Source organism: Propithecus coquereli, unplaced genomic scaffold (assembly GCF_000956105.1).
Source record: "Propithecus coquereli isolate 6110/MARCELLA unplaced genomic scaffold, Pcoq_1.0 Scaffold236, whole genome shotgun sequence".
Lineage (NCBI taxonomy): Eukaryota > Metazoa > Chordata > Mammalia > Primates > Indriidae > Propithecus > Propithecus coquereli.
The window spans coordinates 1,869,346-1,876,840 of record NW_012147908.1 but is presented as its reverse complement, the minus strand read 5'-3'; the positions used below and the strand labels follow the sequence as shown (position 1 = coordinate 1,876,840).

The 7,495-nt window shown below is 42.0% G+C and overlaps 1 protein-coding gene and 1 pseudogene across 2 annotated transcripts in view; one reads left to right on the top strand and one right to left on the bottom strand.

The window, feature by feature from the left end:
- The window catches only part of LOC105811528, a 6,782-nt pseudogene extending 5,838 nt beyond the window's left edge, over positions 1–944 (bottom strand). The window contains exon 1 of the transcript XR_001137550.1: positions 5–944. The product of XR_001137550.1 is annotated as a dnaJ homolog subfamily A member 1 pseudogene (transcript). The remainder of the gene's footprint in view (positions 1–4) is intronic.
- Positions 1–7,495, top strand: part of ARHGAP26 (Rho GTPase activating protein 26) — a 334,209-nt gene that overhangs the window by 110,608 nt on the left and 216,106 nt on the right. The window lies entirely within an intron of this gene.

The following is a 7,495-nucleotide window of genomic DNA, read 5'->3' as shown; positions in this document are numbered from 1 at the left end:
TGGCTTTTGGAAGCCACATAATGCTTCAACCAGCTGTATGTCCATACACATGAAAAGGTCTTCTCCTCGTCGAGTAAAAACAGCATGGTCCTTCTGATCTAACACATTGATAATATCTCCTGGCTCTAGTCCTGGTTCTTGGTCTCCTTCACCATGGAATGTTATCTTCTGGCCATCTTTCATGCCTTTGTCAATATGAACTTCTAGAATCTTCTTTTCCCGACCTATCTTCCTTCCGTTGCAGATTTGACATCTGTCTTTAGGACTGATCCGTTCCCCACGGCCCTGGCACTCCATGCACACAGATTGAATTTGTTGACCCATTCCAGGTCCTATTTGATGAATTCTTATTTGCATTCCAGTACCTCGGCAATTGGGACAGCACTCTACTGCTCCTTTCTTACCACCTCGGCCTTCACACTTGTCACAAATCACATTGTTCTGCAGAGCCGGTTTTCTTGTTGCACCATTATATAAATCTTCTAAGGTTACTGAGAGCTGAGGTACAACATTTTTACCTCTCCTTTCTCTTTGCATCCTTCCTCCTCCTCCAAGAAACATATCAAAGATGTCCATGGGGGAGCCAAAACCGCCACCTGCTCCACCCTCTTTAATTGCCTGTTCTCCTCCTTTGTCATATAGTTCCCTCTTCTTTACATCAGAGAGAACTCCGTAGGCTTGAGGAATCTGTTTAAACTTCTCTCCTTCATTTGGATTCTTATCAGGGTGGTATTTCAAGGCCAGTTTCCTATAAGCCTTTTTCAACTCTTCATGAGTGGCATTGTGTTTGACCCCCAAAACATCATAATAAGTGGTTTCTTTCACCATTTTCTACAGCCGGTGAGCGGGCTGAGGCCGACGTGGAGGAGCGGGAAGGAGCGCGTATCTGTGCGCAGCTTGAGCAGCCGCTGCTCCTCCGCCTCTCACCGAGCGTTCTGGAAAGTTCCGCCTCAGTTTAACTTTTGATAGTGCGATGGTTCCTACTAGTCTCAGACACCCTCCCTGGCCCAGCACCTAGCACAGTGTGTGGTTTCTTACTGTTATTCACTAAAGGATAGATGGTGAGTGAGTGGGTGGTTAGATGGATGGATGGATGGGTAGATGGTTTTCTAAGAACGCAAATCCAAATCAGAGTTTAAGGCAGAAGTGGTAGGGAGGAGAAATAAGCCTCATACATCCATATATTTCACAGACCAATCCAGGCACTGAGATCAATAGGATAGAATAGGAAACACTAATTAGAACCAGAAGGATCTACTTGCGTAAGACTTAACGAGCAGCACAGAGGGAAGGAAAGAAGCCCGTCTGTCATAGAACAGAGGGCCTTTAAGGCTAGGAAAGTGGCGTCCCTGTGGGCATGGAAGTAGGGGAGGGCGTTACATGGATGTCAGTTATACTGGCTGGGAGGTGGGTAAACTGGTGAGTGATGAACAAGAGTTTGCTAGATGCTCCTGATGCCCCGGAGAGGTGGACCTTGCTGGTACTAGAGGAATGGGTTCAAAGAAGGGCCAGAAGGGTTTGGATCAGCCTTGTACTCAGAGGTGTTTTCAGACAATGCTCCTTGTCCGTGGGTAGTAGATCTTGAGCAGCTCGACCTCCTGCTTCTCTTCCGACATCACCACCACTGTTGTTGTCATCATCTAATCCTCATAACAACTCCGTGAGGTAGGACTTCTTATGTTCCTCAGTTTATGGTTTTGGGAACTGAGACACAGAGAGATCAAGCAATTTACCCAAAGTAACATAGCCAGTCGGCAGAGGTAAAATTTGAACCCAGACCATCTGGGGTGAAAGCCAGTGTCCTTATCCATTGTTATACTGGATAGTAGCAGGGTGAGCCATTATAATTTCATTATTAAAAATAAAGACCTGTAACTTATCAATCTCTCCTCTCTCAAAAAGTTATATTAGGTATTAGTCTTTTAATTTTTCAGAGTACTTTCATGTACCAGATCTCATTTTATCTACATGCCTTCTGTTGGTGTGTGATTGGTTTTTGTGTGATATTTCAAAAACTTTTAAACATACAAATACTATTATGTGTTCACTGCCCAAATGCAAATGATATGGAAGTGCTATAAAGAAGATAAAAATAATTATCCAAATTCCCCCCTCTAGAGATGACCACGGGTAACATTTTAGTGACTATTGTTTCAGCCCTCTTTGGATGCATACATGTTTACGTTAATAGAGTTGCATTTCCTCCACTGTTTTGTACATGTATTTTTACATACACAGGTATTGTACATATGTGTGTGTATATGTTAATGGAATTGTGCTTCACATATTCTTTTGCTTTTTGTACTCCTTGTGTCATTGTCACGGAGATTTTACCATGTTGAGTTTAGGCGTGTATCGCTAGAGCTTTTTGATTTGCTATTGTGTCTCCACTTCCTAACAGACTTCTGGCACATAGTTGCTCAGTAAATATTTGTTTAATGAATCATCTTGATTCTATCATCTTTTGCTGTAATATCGAAGTAGTCGTTTTTTGAATGAATGTTTAGTTTCCTGTTTTCCACTATTATAAAAAAATGCCATTTCCTCATTTCAGGTAGGCTGGCCATTTTGTGCCAGGTTGGTGGGCTCTTGGCAGGGTGAAGATGAAGCTCTTTTCCCTCCCTCCAGCCAGGTATTCACTGATTGTCACTGGTCAGTCCCAGTAGGGACAAATGACTCTTAGAAAATTATTCCCTCTTCCCATTAGAGGCCAGATTTAACCAAAGCTTTGATTTTTATGTTGGCTTGTTCTTTGGAGACTCTTTATCTTTCATGGATAAAAGAACTCCAGTTGGATTATTTCTGGTCTTTTCCCTAAATAATGTTCGTTTAACTGAATTAGCAGGAGAAGAGAAATGAAATGTGAGGAATGCTTGTTGTACTCTTTAGAGTAGTGCTGCTTAACTTTTCTGGAATATCAGATCCCTTGGAGGATGTCACCAAGTTGTGGCTCCTCTGCTTAGAGAAACGCACGTGAGCGTTCGGAGCATCACAGCCCCGGCAGGTGAGGAGCGCGGGCTGAGAACCTCTGCACCCAGGGGAGCTATAGCCTCTGCTCGCTTTGCCTTCCTGCCATAGTTACTTCGCCCTTTTCATGCGATGGTGTTTTGGTGCCAGCGCTTTGGAAACTTTGGTGGCTTTTTGTTGTTGTTTTTTTTTTTTTTTTTTTTTTTGATATGTTTGAGGTTGGGGGTGTATATAAAGAATTAAGAAGTGATTGCCTTTTAGTAGGAAGAAAGGAAGAATGCAGTACTTTATTTAACATGGGTGTGTATCACCAGCCCACCATCAGGTCCTTTTTAAAGATACTGTTAGTTTTGTTAAGTGGCTGAACAGGGTGCATATGAAGCATTTGTTGAAACAGAGAGTTGGTTATAGGAAAATTCCCACAGAACCCAGTACTGCATATGTATTGAGCATTCTTAAGCCAGGTCTCCTGCTAGATTGTGGGGATAGAAAGATAATAAAACCTGGTTTCTGCTCTTTAGGGTTTATGATCTAGTAGAGGGAGATGGACATGTGACAAAATAAATGGAGCAATGGTTTATTAGTGTGTGTGGTTTGCTTCCAAATTCCAGAAACTTAAGGAAAAAAGAATTTTTTGGCTCATGTATCTGAAAATTCCAGAGGTAGACTTTGAAGTCTTTCCATTTTCTTCTCTGTTGGCTTCATCCTTAGGTTGTGTCTTTGCGTGTAACCCACCAGCCAGCCAGCCACTTCTGGTGGCTGCAACCTCATACTACCCTTACAGCCAGCAGTCCTAGTGAGAAGACCCGCCTTTTCCCATGTTGTTCCGATAAGAAAGAGTCTTGGAGTTGGGTCATGTGCCTATTCCTGAGCCAATCGTTGTGGCCGGTAAGAGGGGGGTAGAATACGCTGATTGGCCAGATCTGGGTCACTGGAGCTAAGAAGAAGGGGAAGCCACCTGGATTGGCATTTAGGAGGAGTGGTTTCCCTGAAGGAGAATCGGGGTGTCGTTAGCAGAAGAGGTGGGAATAGATGTGGGACAAATCAAAGCAAGGACCACCAAGCAGTAATCTATTAATAGAAGTTTTTGTGAGGTATGGGCGGGCAAGTGAGAGGTTATGTCCTTTACTCTGGAATGCTTTCTGCAGAAGGTGGTGCCTCACCAAGTTGCAAATGAATGGATGTATCAAAGACTAAGGTAGCCATCTTTCAGGACATAGAATTCTTTCACATGGAACTTTTTAAAGTGTGAATTCTGTTAGTTTAAATTCTGGTTTCAATCAGAATTTGGTGAAATTTTGGTGAAATTCAAGATTCTGTAAATTCTTTAGGTGGTATTGAGGTTTGAGTTTAAATGAATTTGAAAACCGAAGTATAGATTTAATCTTTTTTTTTTTTTCTTCCAGAAATGTCCATTATAATACTTAGTGTGAGGGGGTCTGTGTATTTGGTACATATTCTAAGTAGGAGGAGAATAGCCCAAGATATAGTGTTTCTCCTGAGCACCTACATTTGCAAAGGACTGTTCTGGGTACAGTAATGAACTCTTGATTAGTTGGTGAGGCAGAGTAACCATGGTTAAGACTACATAAATAAAACGAGCGTGCTTTTAAAGAAAATGACATTGCTGAGGAAGGAAAGCATCTCTAGTTGAGAGGGTTCTGACTGCCTGCAACTTGACTGCCTCCAAGAGCCAGGGAGACCCTGCTCATCCTTGCTGGTCAGATGTGCCCTGGTCTCATTGCAGCCCTGAATTAGCTGCTATCTGCTCCCAGGCTGGGGAGGCCCCACGGTATAACTAATTAGCTGGGGTGCAGGAAGTTTGAGGAGGTTGAATCATATCTTTAAGCAAATCATATCTTTTAAGTTAGAGCCAGAGCACTCTTTTCTGTGCCTGCTCTTTTTTTGTTTGTTTTTAAAGATTGAGGCTGCTGATGATAGAATGATGAGGCTGATGACACTTTTTGGTACTTACTCCGTACCATTCTTTCTGCCAAGAATGACATGTGTATTGTCTCATGGTCCTGTAAGGGAGGGTACAACTATTATCCCTGTTTAGCATTTGAGGAAACTGAAAGCTTAGAGAGAGCATATCCTTAAATCTTGCAATTTAGCACCAGACTAATCTGGGAGAGCATGAGGGCCTCTCTGATGAGCCAGGAGAAGGACAGGAGGGAGCTGACAGTGAGGGGGAGGCTGATTTCATTTCCTGACAGCAATACCTGGGGTGAAGATACCAGGCAGCCATAGACAGTTCTGTGGTGAGGTCACTTAATGGAGAAGAAGAGAAAGTCACAAGCAGCGAGGGGCCAACTGCCGGCTAGCCCTCCAGCAGTGCAGGCCTGCTCCCCTCTACTTCCCTTGCTGGACCATTTAAGGCAGTGGTTTGCTCAGAAACAAGCTGCTGTCCATGGGCTTTCTTCGAATATTGGAGGAAAAGAAAACACATCTGATAGGGGACGTGGAGCCAACAATAGGGGACTACCTTATAAAGACTATTACCACTTTGGGCCTTTTTTGTTTTTGAGTGAAGGCTTAATCCCAAACCTTCATATTGCATTTTTTATTATTTATTTATTTTGAGACAGAGTCTCGCTCTGTTGCCTGGGCTAGAGTGCAGTGGTGTCATCATAGTTCACTGCAACCTCAAACTCCTGGCCTCAAGCGATCCTCCTGCCTCAGCCTTCCAAGTAGCTGGGACTACAGGCGTGCCACGACTCCCAACTAATTTTTGTATTTTTAGTAGAGAAGGTGGGGGATGGTCTTGCTCCGGCTGGTCTCAAACTCCTGAGCTCAAGCAATACTCCCACCTTGACCTCCCAGAGTGCAGGTGTGAGCCACCATGCCTGGCCATTTTTTTTTTAATACATTTTATTGTGTGTATTAAGGTATATAGTAAAATGGTTGCTATAGTGAAACAAATGCACATATTCATTATCTCATATAGTTATCCATTCCTCTCTCCCCACAAGAGCAGCTATAATCTACTCATTTAGCAAAAATCCTGTATATAATACACTGCTACTAACTATAGTCTGCATGTTGTACATTAGGTTTTTAGACTTGTCCATCCTATGTATCTGTTGCTTTGTATCCTTTGACCTACTTCTCCCCATTTCCAATCCCCTACCCTGACCCCGGTGACCACTATTTTATTCTCTATCTCTGTATATTTTACCTTTTGTGGGGGTTAGATGCTACATATAAGTGAGATCATGTAATATTATTTTAATTTTTTTCTACCATGTTTTTAAAATGATAAATATTTTTGTGTATTGATATAAGGTTATCTAAGTAAATTTTCATTTCATTCCATACCATATTTTGTTGAATTTTAATTGTTATTAAGAATTTATTTGGGACTATTTTAGAGTAGTACTCCCCCCTTTAGACCAGTTATGTGAAAGCTAACTGTAGGATGAAAATAGACCCTGACAGCTCTGAGTGGGTTAGAACGAATGCTGGGCATACAGATAAGGATGTTCATTGCAGCATTGGCGAAAAAGCTAAGACGGTATGAATAGATAGATAGATAGATAGATAAAAAGGCATTGCTCCGATGGGGCCGGTTCATTGCATTGTGGTTTCGTCCATACAGGGGAATACCGTGCGGGGCTTTTTGACAAGATGCAGGTCCGAGTGTACTGATAGGAAAAGCACTGTGGCAGTCGTGACATCCAAAACTTTTTGAGTAATGTGATCTCATTTGAGTAAATTAAAGGATGTTTGTGAAGTCTGTGCCCATGCTCTTCCTAGCATGTAAATAATTTCTAGGGATGATACCCAAAAATTTAACTGTTGAAACCTTTGGGGAGAGAAAATAGAGGACTTAACTTCTAATTTTTCATTTTTCTGCATAGTTTGATATTACTCCATGCACATGTATTACTTTTATCTAGAAAATAACAGTAGTGAAAGTAACACCTACTGGTTATGAATACAAGTAAAATTTAAACAGTAAGTCTCTTTGTGTTCCTTAATTACAATTAAGCATGGATGTGTCTCTAGGAAGCTAAGTCTGTTACACACCTGAAGACCCAGGACACTTTCTTTCTCTTCTCTCCCTCCTCCCAGGCTTTACGAAACTGTAGTTATTTATTCCAGGGATGTTCAAAAGTAGGTCAGCAACACAACCAGAAAAAGCCTCTCGCTGCCTTTTTGGGGGTGGCGGGAGGGGAGGTGCTAGCACAGGATGTCAGGTTGGCTTCCTTGATCTTCCTTTGCCTTTTTGTGTTTGTTGCTGGTTTCTAATCATTTTCCTCCCCTTTTCCACATACATTTTGAAGATTATTTTAGACTAGGCAATGCCCTAACATTTTTAGCTTTTGCCTTCTGTATTTTTGTAGCATGTTTTTAGAGTCCGTTTATTTTCTTATTTTCTACTTGATCCGTTCTATTAAATTTTATATCGAGTGCTTCACCTGCTTCTCATCCTGATTACTCAGGTATAGCTCCGTGTGCATGTCTCGTTGTGGTCATTCCCTTGCCGTGCTATTCTGTTCATTCCTCTTATCTCTGTACTTTAGTG